Below are 13,919 nucleotides of genomic sequence, written 5' to 3'. Positions count from 1 at the left end.
CAACACTGAACTCTGCCTTGCAGCGTCGCAGAGTGCAATGAGACTGGGCCCCCACAGCACGTTGCAGTCGCTGTGTTCTTGTGTGGGTTCTGGAGCTGCTTCAGACCCCACTGCTGCGTGCAGCGCTGCTGGAAGGCAAGATATCCAGCCTACATCATCTGCCCAGGTTCCTTTGGATGACACATGTTAGGATGAAGCCAAATTATTAATGACTGTCATATCTCATTGGCACGCCTGGAAGCTACAGGCAGCTTTGATAGCAACCGTGACTCCCAGCAGAGCCATTTCACTGCCCAGCCATCGCTCTCACTCTCCAGGAGCACACACACCACAGCCCTGGGGCTTCCCTGGCTCCATGCTCTGCCAGAGCCATGACCATGCATTGCCTTGGGCATGGCTACTCCAGCAGTCTCAGCTGAGGGTTCTCACAGCACCAGGTATGGCAAAATCAGGGCTGAATTCACCGCCCACCTCCCACCCTTGTGGATCCGTGGGTCACTGTGACAAAGAGTCCATAACCCAAACATGCTTCTTCCTGCAGCCCTCTGGAGTTCGGCTATTATGATATTCTAATCCTCACCCATGGCTCCTTTAACAGCTCTTAAAAAAACAGGGGAAAAAGTCTGTTATGATAGAATTAAAGTTCCAAGTACACATCCATAACACAAATAAAATTATGCTCCAGGATTTGCAATTGTCTCAAATTATGAGCTTTGTGAAGCATTAGAGGTGAGTTGCATTAGCAATAGCCAAACATGTCCTGATACAGAAATGCACAGCCAAGACCCAACAACCCTAATGTTACCTTGGAGAGCCACAACACGCTAACAATAAAATCCAGATCACGCTATTTTAACATTTGTAATTCCAGATTTGGTTCCATCATTTTTTAAAGACCTTTTTCCTCCATCTGCCCATGTCCCCACTGCGCAGAATAAAGGCACCCAAACAATCTCAGCAACACGCTCCCAAGCCTTCCTATGTTTGGATTGTTTTTCAATTACAAAAACAAAAACGATGCAAACCCTAAATCTGGAACTCCCTGGGTTTCAAATGCCTCATTTGGGATGATTACAATACCCCCGGAACACATCTTACCCTCATATTGCTGTTCTGCGCTCTGCGCTCTCCGCTGTAACTTCGTGTTAACATAACATTTAGGATGGGAATTTAGCCTTAATTTAATATTGACAGACTGCCATGAACACCAGCGCTCAGCCCTTTCCACCGAGGGCTCAGCCGCCAGCAGTGCTGTTGGATGCAGGAGCCCCACATGGCCGCCTCCACTCTGCTCAGTGGAACTTCCCCAGCCTTCCCAAGCACGTGCAGTAACAGAGATCTGAGCTGAGACATTCTGTTTGGGGATGGTTCATCGCGTCCCATGAGATGTGGGAGCTAAGCATCCCCGGGGTGAGCTGCCCAAGGCTTCTCCTGCCGCTCCCATGAGTGGTTGAGGCTGCCAGTAGGAAATGGAGGCTGCCAACTGGAAGTGAGACCCGGCTCGCCTGGGCAGATACAGCCAAGCTGGGGGTACCGAGATGAGCGTGTGAGCGAGGAGCCTGGAGAATAAAGACACTGCGGGCATCCCGGGTCGTCCTGCCAGACCGCCGAGGGCGGGTGGTGTGAGCGGAGGAAGTGAGGCTGCTAACTGTTAATGATTTTATTCATGCATCTTGGAAAACAAACGCTGTATCGGTATTTCCATGACTGTACTGTCTGCCAGGCTGCTCCCTCCCCAACAACAAGACGCTCTCCATGGAAACCTGAGCAGGCGGATCCCGCCAAGCTGCGGTTGCAGATGCACAGCCGGGCGTCCCCGCGCCAGCCAGATGAGCTGGATCCACACCTTTGCCAGTGCCTGGTCAGCGATGCTACAGAAACCCCACAGAGCACAGAAGCTGCAGCACCGCTGGGCTGATGTGTCCCTGTGCCCCAGAGCTCGTGCACACTAATAGGTGGTTAGAGGTGGGTCTCGCTTACACTCAGAGGAGATGCACAGGGTTTCAGGCAGGTCTGCCCTGCTGCTGCCACCGCCCAGCTTTTCCCTGCATGATGTAAATGACAGTACAGAGTACATTTTAAAATCTGCACTTGTCACCCAGTGCTTTAGAGGCCAGGGCTGGAACTCAACAGACAGGCTAGAACAAGGGCTCAGAAGGGATGGGCATGGCCAGGTACCACTGATGGGAGAAACCAACAGCGTGAATGTGGGCTGGGGGGAGAAAAGGCAACAGCACTGCTGCCAGAAGGGTCACGGGGCTGCACAGATGGAGCATGAGCCAGCATGTCACTGTCAGGCAAGTACAGAAGGGTGAGAGAAAGGACAGCTTATAAAGATGTATGAAGTGCCTTTAATTATTCTGCTTTCCTCCAGCTTGCAAAGATACATGAAGCAATTATGATGGTCTCCTCTGAAGAGCCACCTCACTCCTCCAAAAGATTTGGGCCAGCTGAGATGGACTGCAGAATACCAGCAAGGCTGCAAGAAAGCCCAGGGAGCATGGCCTCAAACAAAAGCCTGGGAGACCGGTGCTGGTGCAGACAAGACATGGCAGCAGATGCAGCTTTATAACATGTAAAGGCTGCTGCAAAAAAAACCACCCACAACAGTCTGATGCTGAACTTGGTGCTAGGCAGGTGACAATTTCACATTAAGAAAGGAAAGACAAGTGTGCAGTAGGAAAAAGCAAAGGCACAGTTTTCAGCAAAGGGCACTGCAGGGCAGGTGGAAGGACCAAGTGACACCTTAGAATCATAGATTCATTCAGGGTGGAAGAGATGACTAAGACCACCAAGCCCAAGCCCAACCCACCCCACCATGCCCATAACTAATGTCACATCCCCATGGTTCTGGAACATCTCCACAGACAGTGACCCCACCACTCCCTGGGCAGCCTGTGCCAGTGCAGCACTGCTCTTCAAAGAAAAATTCTTCCTAACCTCCAACTTGAAGAGCTGGATACCTTTGAGTCCCTCCTGCATGGTCCCACACACTTTGCATCACCCTGACTGGCGTGTTCTGTCCCTGCCCTCTGTTTGATGCCATCCAGGCAAACAACAGCCACCTTGTCCATGAAACTGGCAGCATTTGGGAGGCTCTGATGGGGCAGAGCACTTCGGGAGACTCCCAGCAGAGCGAAGCCCACCACAGCTGTCCTCTGTGCTCTGCAGGTCTTTCCCAGAGCCCAGCATCATCTGCACAACTTCCTATAGCTCAGCACCTCAGTCACGCCGGTGGTTCAGAAGAAAAGCAGCCACAAACCTCACCCTTATTTGCTTCCAATCACCAGGTGCTTCCCTGTGGCTTGCCTTTCCTAACTTCTACCCACAGCATCACAATGCTTAAACAAAGCTGAACACCAGAAGCCTATGAGACACTTCACTGCGCATCCATTGCCCTGGGGAGAAGATGAGAGACCTCACAAGGAGTGTCAGTTCAGTTCCTCAACACTGCAGGAACATACACGGGACAGAAACTCTCTGACAACTCCCAGACATGTGCCAAAATCCTCGAGAGCTCCCATTCAGAACAGAAAAAACATTACCCCAAATCTTTAGAAACTGAGGATTTCAATGCTACTTCTGCTGCGGTGCCAATGGTCTCCTGCTGTGACAGCAGGTCCTCCATGAAGGAGCAAAGCCTGCTGCCTCGGGAAGGGCACCAGGAGGAAAGCAGCCCTCTCCTCGCCCACACTGCAGCCTTTTCAGATATTTTTGGTGTCGAATCCAGCGCATCGTTTGATGCCCTGCTCCTGTCTGCTCCAGAAGGCACAAACCCAGTGGGTGGCATAGCCTGGCTCCTTTCCAGCTCCGGTTTAGCACCAGAAGCTCCAAAAATGCAGGAAGTTTCTCAGCATCACTAGGCAGAATGGCAGTACTGTTGAAGGACGGGCAGTGAGCGCTGCAGTGGGGACAGCAGGTGGTCAGCACCCACACTGCCAATGCAAGCAGCTGGCGGCCTCAATAGAGGACTCGAGGACAACTGTGCTTGAAAGTCCAGGCAGTTTGGGCTCGGGTCCGTTCACCTTGAGCTGGGCTCGATTGTGACTGACCTTCCCACTCACTGCGTCCCAGGAGCGTGCAGAAAGCTGGGGCCACGTGCACAGCCAGCATCTGCTCCGTGTTAGCAAGAGGCTCCACGGGACGGATTCTGGCTGCGAAGAGGGCAGCAGCGGCCTCTTGGTGGGCTGCCAGGCTCCTGTGCTGCTCACAGACAGCTGCTGGAAGTAGGCCGTTCAGTGCCACGTTCTGGGTAGGAATAATCTGGATTATCTCACGTTGCGGCATCCCTGATCTCAGCACAAAGAAACGGCAGCGGCTTTTCTCTCCCTCACCTTGCTGCTTGCACAGATTCAGTTCACAAATGCTTCTCTGCAGGGGCAGAGGCTAATGAGAACCACTGTCTAAACAGCAAGCACAATGCCATGGCCTTGGCACAGACACACACGCACTTGCTCTCCAGCCAGAACAACTGGCAGCCAAGGAGGAGCGCCTGACCCAGGCTGGCAGATCACAGAGCCCTGAGGAGAAGCCTCTGCAATAGGGATGCTGCACATGCTGCTTCCTGCGCCCTTTGCAATAGCCAGATGGGGCATTGCTGTAGGGCGACCTAAATGGGCTGGCAGGACAGATAGAACAGAGGAGAGCAGAGTAGTGCCAGTTGGAAGGGAGCTACAAAAATCACCGAGTCCAAGTGTCAGACTACTTCAGGGCCAATTCAAGGTTAAAACACATCACTGAGAGCATTACTCAAATGCCTCACACATGGACAAGTATGGAGCATCAACCACCTCTCTACTGCCTGCTCTCTTGCCAAATAGCCTCTTGTTGAAGGACCTTTTCCTAATGACTGGTCTGAACCTCCCTGGCTCAGCTTTGAGCCATTCTGTCACTAGAAACCAGAAGAGACGAATACCTCCTTCCCCATGTCCCCTGCTCAGGAAGCTGTAAAGAGTAAGGAGGTCACCTCTCACCCTCCCATTCTCCAAGCCTGACAATAGCCAGTGTCCTCAGCTACTCCTGGAATCCTCGAACCACAGAAGAACCCAAACAGGAAGAGACCCACAAGGACCACTGAGCCCAATCCCATGCAGGATCACCCAAAATCCAAACCTTCTGTTGTAAAGCGTTGTCTAGACGTTCCTTGAGCTCCACCATCTCGGTGCCATCACCACTGCCCTGGGGGGCCCATCCCACGCCCACCCCTGGGAAGAGCTTTTCCCCCCATCAACAGCCGCTGCCCGGGCGGCCCGGAGCTGTCCGTTCAGCACCGGGAGCCGAGAGCCCCGCACCACCACCCGCATGGACAACGCTGCCTGGAGAAGCGAAGCAGAGCTTTGGAAATGGCAGAGTTGCTCCAACACTCGCTCTGTGCAAGCAGGTTAACTGACAGTGCAAGCATCCACAGAACCCCAGAATTTCCAGACGTCTGCTCGAGAGCAAACTGACAATCTGCTTTCAGCGAACCCTTGGCATCAGCGCAGGGTTCACGCCAAGACAACATGCTCGCTCTCCAACACATCACAAACAAGCACCAGGCACCTACTTTAAAGCAATATAAGCTCGCTCGCAGATCTGAGATCAACACTCGGCAGATAGCGACTGGAGTGCAAATCTCACCCAGCAAAGCGCGCGCTGTCGGCGCAAGCAGAGCTCCCCACACTTCCTTCCCCAGCTTCACACTGACATTATCCCAGCTGCTCGCTGCCATCCCCCTCGCATCTGCTGGAGTAGCAGTTTCCACATCCTCTCCCAACCAAACACCCCACTTTTTCGGTTAACACTAATCGTTATGGCTGAGCCTCGTTAGGAAGCAATCACGCAAACACAAGACACTTTTTCAGAGGAATAAGCTTCCAAAACTCTTCGTCCAAACATGTTCTTCTTTCTTATCAACAGCAGGACTGATATTTAATAAAGAAAGGAGACATCAGTGCCACAGATAGGCTGGCTCCATGCGATGAAGCTTTTGAAATGCCCCAAATAAAACAGTAAGAATGAAACCCAGCTGCTGATGGCATGTCCTTCTACAAAGCTTCCTGTACACCAGTCCATTGAGCTCCTTTCTGGGCACCAAGGCCCATGACCAGCTGGATCAAGGGCAGATCACCCTAAGCTTTGTCCTCCCCTGGCTTCTGCCTGTGCTAACAACAGGCCAGGACGTCTCCCACATGCCTCAAGGAAAACTGAGAGCACCAGAGAGCAGTGTGCATGCACAGCCAATGCTTCCCAAGGAATAGCGTGGTCTGGAGGAGGCTCTATAAATGTAAGGAGGTGGGCTGGGCAGAGAGGAACCGACTGCAGCTTAAAATACAAAGACTTCCTGCAAATGCGACTGGAGAGGGTGGACAAGAAAATCCAAGAGTGCTTTGAACGGGAATAGCTACACCCAAAATAAGCCGTCAGTGTTTCACTTTTACTGACTCAAAGCAGCAAGCCAAAAACCACTTAATCACTGGTTGTAATCAGGAATGTGGCTGTAAGAACCTCCGGTCCCAGTAGCAGAGCTGATAAAGGATTGTTTCCTGTACTGTCACCTGTCCCAATCACCTATTTCTGCCTCATATCACTGCCCACTGCGATTTGTCAGCTCAGCAAAGTTTTGTGGGTGGAATTGTGAGCCAGGTCACGGAGGTGATCCAGACTGAAGGCAATCAATACCAGGCCAAAGAATAAACATGAGGAAAATAGTTGGAGAGTAGCAGAAACTGGCTTTTCCATGAAAGCCAAATCACTCTGCAGTGACTCAGTTTCCCTGTGCAGAGATAAGCTTACAAGCTATCTGGCATCACCTTCCTGCACCACCCTGCCTTGCAGCATGGGATGCCAGGTCAGCCTGCAAGGCAGCGAAGCAACAGAGCACAGCTCCACAGGGACAGCAAATCCCTGTGCAAGGGGTGCACACAGCATCCACATAGATCCACTCCTCTGGAATCACAGCAGGAGGGGCCAGGCATGCTAGAAAGCCACGAGTGGCAAGGAATACTGGGATCATCCCAATGTCACCACACTGGAGCCCATTCAGCCCTGGTGGCACCAGCTGTGATCCACGTCTTGGCAGCACTATGGCTCTCCTGGGATGACAGCCACTGCTCGGTGACCCTTGGGGGTGGGAGACCCAAACAGCTCTGGAGTGGGGCAGGGGGAAGGGAGCTGCACCCAGCGGGGCAACACATGGGATGAATGGAGGAACAGCACAAACTGAGAGCGCAGTGCCTGCTCCTTCTGCATCCTCCAGCAAACAAGGCTCGCTGGAAACATCAGGAAAGGAAGATGAGAAGATGGAGGTGGGGAGGTGGGAAATTATCACCCACCAGCCCCGCTCAGTGCCTACCCTTGCAAGCCACCCTGCCTGCCTGCTGCTGCTGGTAACGGAGCATCTGCATCCTTCTGCCAGCTGCGTCCTGCCCCCGTGCAGGGACCAGGGATGAGTCTGGGTCAGCATCACTCTGCTGGGGCTCCTGCGGGGCTGCAGACCCTGGGAGAACACAGCACAGCTCTGAGCAGCCACATCCTGCAGCAGCACGAGGTGACGTCAGCCCGGCCAGGCGCTGGCAGGCAGGACACGCCATGCATGCAGCCTGGGCTGCTCCAGACACCGCCTGGCTCCCGCAGACACCAGGGCCTGCTACAGCTTATCTACAAATTGAATTTCACACTGTGTGCCCTCGAATCAGGCACAGGTGCTGCAGGATCCACCCTGCCCCTCCGCATCTGTCCTCCTCCTCCAAGGATGACTCTGGGGGCAAAGCTGGGGGCAAAACCCCACTGCAGCTGGAATGATGGAGCAGAAGACACAAAGAACACGAGGGATGGGGGGCTGGCCAGCAGCGAGGCAGCTCTGAAAATCCCTCACACTCGTGAGGACTCGAGGCTGGGCAAGCCAGCAGCAAGGAAAGAAGGCTGTTTAAATTTAATCCAAAATGTATGTTATATTTTTCCCTTGTAGCTTTCTCCTCCCCTGTTTTCTATCTTCAAGCATGAAAAGCGGAAAGCCTAAAACCTCTGGCAAAAATCCTTTAATGTGTTTTACTGTAAAGGCTGCCTAGTGTTAAGAAATAAGCTGAACCGGAGCAAATCAGGCAGCCTGTGGATGCCCTGGGAGCTGAGGATGGAGCAGGACACATGGTGGGCCACAGGGGCAGCAGGGATGGAGAAGGGGAGGGCACGGATCCTGCCCTGGGAGCAGGCAGTGCAGGGCTAGCATAGAGAAGATGGGGAGAGGTGAAAATGGGATCTTGAGTGTCTGTTGTGTACAATGAGCTCTGGGGCAGCAGTGGGGTGAGAATGCAGCTTGAATGAGATAGAGCACCCTGTGCTCTGTGGGACACCCTGTGCCAGGGGAATAGCTCGAAGTGGGGTAGGATAAGGGCTGCCCTGATCTCCATGCTCCCTGCTGGCTCCCCATCATGGGGATAACGGATCAAAACAAGGGCCCACCTTGCCCTGTGTGCTTTCTTGCTGTTCGTCTGAAGCATGGACAATTTGCAGCTCAGCGGCTGGCCAAGTGCATCTCTGTGTATTTATCAGTCCTCGGGGAACCTCTTGTCCTTCTTGAACTTGTCCCACTTCTACTAGAGCCAACAAAAGGTTTCACTGTTCACAACACCTTGTTCTGAGGACTCCTGTGCCCCGGCAGCACGCTGGTGAGAGGCAATACCCCTCCTCCTGGTTTGCACCTCCCGCCAGCAGCATTTGATGTGACCTTGTACTCACATGGAAAGAAACAGGGAGCAGTTAACCTCCATCCCCGCTCTGCTGGCCTCCTGTGATTCCTGTACATGTATCATATCCATCTTTTGTTGTTTCTTTTTCAGCCTGAAGAACCCTGCCTTGCTCAGATGCTGTCAGCCCTCAGATGTCTCTTGCTGCAGCTGCACCACGATCTTGGCATCTGAACACCCCAATGAGCCCCCCAAGCCTTTGGATACAGAGACCTGAAGCAAACCGTGCTTCTGTCAGATCCCTTATCAGCCCCATGAGCCCCAATGCTGCCGCTCGTGGGCACTGCCTAAGGGCCCAGGACAGGGTGAAGACAGACAGACAGACAGACACAAACAGAGCAGCTCCCAGCACTGGGTCCCGGCCAGCCCCGTGGTGACCGACCCACAGGTTGCACTGCAGGCTCCAGAATGCTTCTCCTGCTCTCTGCAAAGTGTTACCTTGGGCAAAGCCCCTGCAGTGCTCTGCAAAGGAAGAACCCTGACACTGAAGGACACCCTCAGGAGCCCCTCCCCACGAGCCCTGAGACCTCCCCATTGCCCAGCTGCCCCACACTTTGCTGCTCCACACTTTGCTGCTCCACACTTTGCTGCCCCACGTGCCAGGCACCTTATGGGCTGTGCTCACAATGAGACACGGTTTGGAGGCAGCAGATGTTTCTGTGCTGCTCCGCATTTTGCAGTGTCAGGAGCAAGGCTTCCTTACCAGCACTCCCAGAGCTCCTCATCAAGCAGCCCCAGCCCAAACACGGCTCCCTGGCACAAAGCTTTGCTCTCACACATCCCCCCATGCCCGCTCCCTGCAGCGCAGCCAACACAGCAAACACAACACAGAGCAAGGGCAGAGCTCCCACGTGCTGCAGGGCGAAGCACCGTGCACTGCACCACCACCTCTCTGCTGAGCCCAGACAGTGCCTAAACCAGCAGCACAGCCCTGCTCACCAGGGAACGCTTCCAGGCGGATCCTGGCAGCTGCAGCCACGAGCTTTGCTGCCTTCCGTGGCTCCTGCTCCATCCCAGCTTCCCTGTGGGGGCTGAGCGATTTGGGTTCAAACCACCATTGCACTGGAAGACCTCAGAGCAGAGCCTGGCTACTCATGCCCTGTGCTCTCAGGCACCCATTGCTGCGCCCTGCATGACACGCTCAGACCTCCTGTGCCTTGCTGTGAATTCCTCAGTTTCCTCCACGGCCACGGAGTAAGCTGTGCTCCACGTGCCCACCCACTCCGGTACCCAGCAGCATCCTTCCCTGTTCCCACTGGGACACAACACCAACAGGGACCGGGCAGCCCCCGTTCCTGTGCCCTCTCTCAAGGACTCACCCCGGTGGGAACTCCCCTGGACCGCATCCCTGCCCATATCACACGGAGGGTCTAGAAAGAGGCAGACCCAGCTGCAAGGTGCGGGGTGCTCAACCTCCCCTCCAGCAGCGCTGCCCCACACGCGTGGTTCGTGGGAAAGAAGGGCTGTGTGCAGGCGGACGGTGCTGGAATGGCACAGCGCTGCATCGGCTGTGCCTGATGCTCCATCCGTTTCCCCCCGGCTCTGCCCCGTGCTGGGGAGGCGCGGAGCTGCGCGCCCGCAGGTGTCCAACCCAACTCCGCATGGAACCATGTACAGGTAACCATGACAACCGCACATGCGAGCGGCAAAGCCAAGATCTGGGCTAACTGCAAATGCAAATGAAGCAAAGACATGCACAGTGCTAAAAGCGTGACCTCTAAATGTCAGCGCTTCACCGTCGGGCAGACGTCGGCTCCGGTGGCTGCGGATCCGCTATCCGAGGGAGCGCCCCGAGGCTGGGATGCTCGGGGGCCGAGGGCGGCACGGCGCTCCCCGGGGGCTCCCGCGCACCCCTGCGCCGTGCGGGGCGCTTCTGCCTTCAAAGGACGGGAGGAGAATCGCAGCGGCGAGGGGGCTTTGCTGGGACGGCCGCGCCACAGCGGTACCGCACGGCCCGGTGCCCGCACAGCTCTCCTTTCGCCGCCGGCAGCGCCGAGCGCGGAGGGACCCCGCGCAGCTCCGCTCCCGCACACACGCGGCGGCCGCACCGCCCCGCACCGCCCCGCACCGCCCCGCACCACGCGCTCAGGGACGGACGGGCGCGGTTTGGGGTCCCCCCAGCGCGGCGCGGCGCTGCGGGCGGTGCGGGGCCGGGATGGAGACGAGCCCCGCCGAACCGCACCGCACCGCACCGCAGCGGGTGGGTCGGGCCGGGGGGGGGCCGCGCAGCTGGGCGGTCGCACAATCCCCCTTTCAGCCCGTCGCCATGGCAACCCGCCGGCTCGCCGCGGCCGCTCATCCGGCCCCGTTAACCCCCGCCGTTACCGCCGCCGTTACCGCCGCTCCGCCCGCCCGCCCCCGCCGCGCCGCCCCGCACCGCGCACAGCGGCACCGGGAGCCGCCGCCCCCGCCCTCCCCCGCGGGATCCCCATCGCCGCCCCCCGCGGGTTCCCCCCCCCGCCCCTCTCTCCCCCCTCCCCGGTGCGGACCCCGCGGGGCCGTCGGGGCGCACTCACCGTCGGGGGCGGCGGCGCGGTTGGGCCATCCCGGGGGCGGCGGCGGCTGCTCCGCGCCCCGCGCTGCGCTCAGCCCGGCCCGACCCCGCACCGGGAGCGCGCGGCGCGAGCACGGCGGGGGCGGGCGGGGGAGGGGCCGCCGTCGCTGCACCCCTTCGCTGCCGCCGGTGGTACCGAGCGGCCCCGGTAGCCGCACCGTCCCCGAGCGCAGCGGACGTCGGGACCGAGCCCGGCGGCACCGGCAACCCCGATACGGCCCCACCGGCACCGCCGCACCGCACGTCCTTCAGCATCCCTGGGCGGCCCCGCAGCGCCTCAGTGCCCCCCCAGTGCCCTCCGCACCCACCCCGGCCGCAGCCCCGCGCTGCCCGCACAGCCCTCACCCAGCGGGGCTCCCCCTGGGCGTGCTGTCCCGTAGCCACGGGAGCAGCCCCCGCCCCTCCCACCACCCGGGGGGGGTCAGTCAGCTCCGTTTTGGAATCCCCACTTTCAGCCTCAGCTTTGGGGCTGGACACGGCCCCCCCTCCCACCCTCCCGTGAGCTCCGGGCTCAGCAGACACAGCCGGCTATGCACCGTGACACAGTCCCCCCAGCTGCCCCCGTTTCCCTGCTGTTCCCCCGCAGCACAGGGCTGCTCCGTGCCACGCACAGCCTCCAGCAGCAGCCACCTTTCCCACAGCCCACGGCGGGGCACCTTGCTGCTTCATTCTGCCTGATGGGATTACAGCAATCATTGGAAGCAGGGCACGGATTTGGGTCTCGCTGGATGAGTCTGCCTTCTCCGCAGCTCTCTGCCATCGCCAGGGCAGCGTCAGCCGCGGTTTCTGCTCACAGGGAAGGAAGGACACGCCATTGCCAGCAGACACCTCTGCGTGTTTGGGGCTGCCGGAGCTGCAGCCCAGACCTGGCACGGGCTCTGCAGAGCCGGCTGCCGTGCCCCATTCTGGATGCTTGTGCTCAGGGCAGGCCTTTAGGGCAGCTCTCCTACATGTCACTGCCACGTGCACAGTGCAGGCAGGAGCAAGTGAGGGGGTCCTGTGCCCCAACACTGCTTACAGATGGACTGCAGCTCAACTGTTCTGTTGTCATTTCACTGCACACAGAGCTGCCCTCTGTCACCCTATGCTTCAGCCCAGTGCCCAACGGGATGGTGGTACCCACACTCCTGTGTGCGCCAACAGCCCCAGCAGTAGCTTCAAGGCTGCTCCCTGCATCTCAGTGCCCAGCAAATCCAACTCATGGGGCTGCACCCCACCACCACCAGCATTGCACTGCACAGGGAGTGCATGGGAGCTGCTCAGCTCCAGTGGACAGCCATCGATTTTCTTGCACAGCACCACTTCTCACAGTGCTGACAAGCTGCACGGCCCATGGGGACCGCAGCATGGGGGGGGGGGATGCATGGGGCAGGACCTGTTGCAGTCCACCTGCTGCCATTTAATGCACAGTCGCTGCAGCCCCGGGACCTGAGCACAGCTGTGCAGCATCACCCACCCACACACAGCCCTGAGCCCACCGAGCCTCCTGCAGGCCCAGCATCACCCCCACACCGACAGTGTGCGATAACCTCCCCGCCCCCCAACCCCTCCGGCTGTGTCTTAAGCGGCATTTAGCCACGACTCCAGGAAGGAGCAGAAGGGGCTGGAAGCTGTCAGAGCTGCTTACAACCACCTCTGCTCAACGTTAGCGTGCAGCACAGCCAGGGGGGCTGCAGGGCACGCAGCGAGCTGGGCACAGCCCCGCGCCCTGACCCTGCAGCCTCGAGGCAGGCAGGGAATGGCCGCAGCTCGGGGCCACCCAGGGTTCTGCCAGCACCGCCGCGTTCGGGCTGCCGCAGAGCCGCCCTGCTCCCAGCGCCGGCATGCAGCGATGCAGGAGGCAGCAGCCAAGACGCCGCTTGGCGCAGGCTCAGCCGCCTCCCAGGGCCGGCAGAGGAGGGGGCCGCGGGCGGCAAGGAAACGACGAGAGGGGGGCTCAGCCTGCCCACGGGCAGCGCCCAGCTCGCCCACGCTGCTGCTCTCACGGCCCCGGCAAGGATGGAGCGTGGGGAACGATCCCTCCTGCCACAGCCCTCGCGTTTCCTCGGTGGCACCGCGGTTACGCTGTGGGCGAGCAGAGCCCCAGCAGGGAGCTGAGTGTGCACCCCCAGACTGATCCTCATTGAAGGGGACAAGCGGCGACGCACGGAGGAAGTCACCCTGCACACAACCGTCCGTCCTCATTAACGAGGGAGTCTGTCTCCATCAATCCCACAGCCAGCAGCACCTTCCATCCATCCCTATGCAGAGGTGCAAGGGGGTAAAGGGGGGGTGCGTGCCATGGAGCTGGCCTGGCAGCCCGTGCTCCCAGCAAGGAGCACCTCCAGCAGCGGGCACAGCGCAGGAGCTCAGCCTGGGGAGGCTCTGCCCCGTAGTCTCTCCCTGGGGCGTTCACTGAGCACAACTGAAGGCTCAGCCCCACCTTCCCTTCCTTCCAGCTCATGCAGCCTGGCACCTGCTCATCTTCACCCTGCTGTGGCAAATAAACCTCACCAGCTTATTTTTCCTTACATTTGAGGTTCAATGGAGCTCTTTCACATGCCATTGCAAGACTCACCAGATTCCACCCACCCAGAGCAGAAGAAAAATAATGGCCAAGAAAACCTATCAGAGGAACTGCAGTTTCGCTGCAGAAGAACCAA

At 58.0% G+C, this 13,919-nt stretch overlaps 1 protein-coding gene across 4 annotated transcripts in view; it reads right to left on the bottom strand.

The window, feature by feature from the left end:
* Nucleotides 1-11,338, bottom strand: part of NLGN3 (neuroligin 3) — a 30,605-nt gene extending 19,267 nt beyond the window's left edge. For 3 of the 4 annotated variants that reach the window (XM_090150418.1, XM_090150420.1, XM_031594150.2), the window contains exon 1: nucleotides 11,240-11,338. The gene's annotated coding sequence lies outside the window, so the exon portion shown is untranslated. Of the gene's footprint in view, nucleotides 1-10,438; nucleotides 10,779-11,239 lie in introns of those variants that run through there. The other variant, XM_090150419.1, reaches the window with a different exon arrangement.
* Between the last annotated feature and the right edge of the window lie 2,581 nt (nucleotides 11,339-13,919).

The sequence above is a fragment of the Phasianus colchicus genome, chromosome 14 (genome assembly GCF_987193195.1).
Source record: "Phasianus colchicus chromosome 14, bPhaCol1.hap1.1, whole genome shotgun sequence".
Taxonomy (NCBI): Eukaryota; Metazoa; Chordata; class Aves; order Galliformes; family Phasianidae; genus Phasianus; species Phasianus colchicus.
This window is presented reverse-complemented; position numbering and strand designations above follow the sequence as displayed.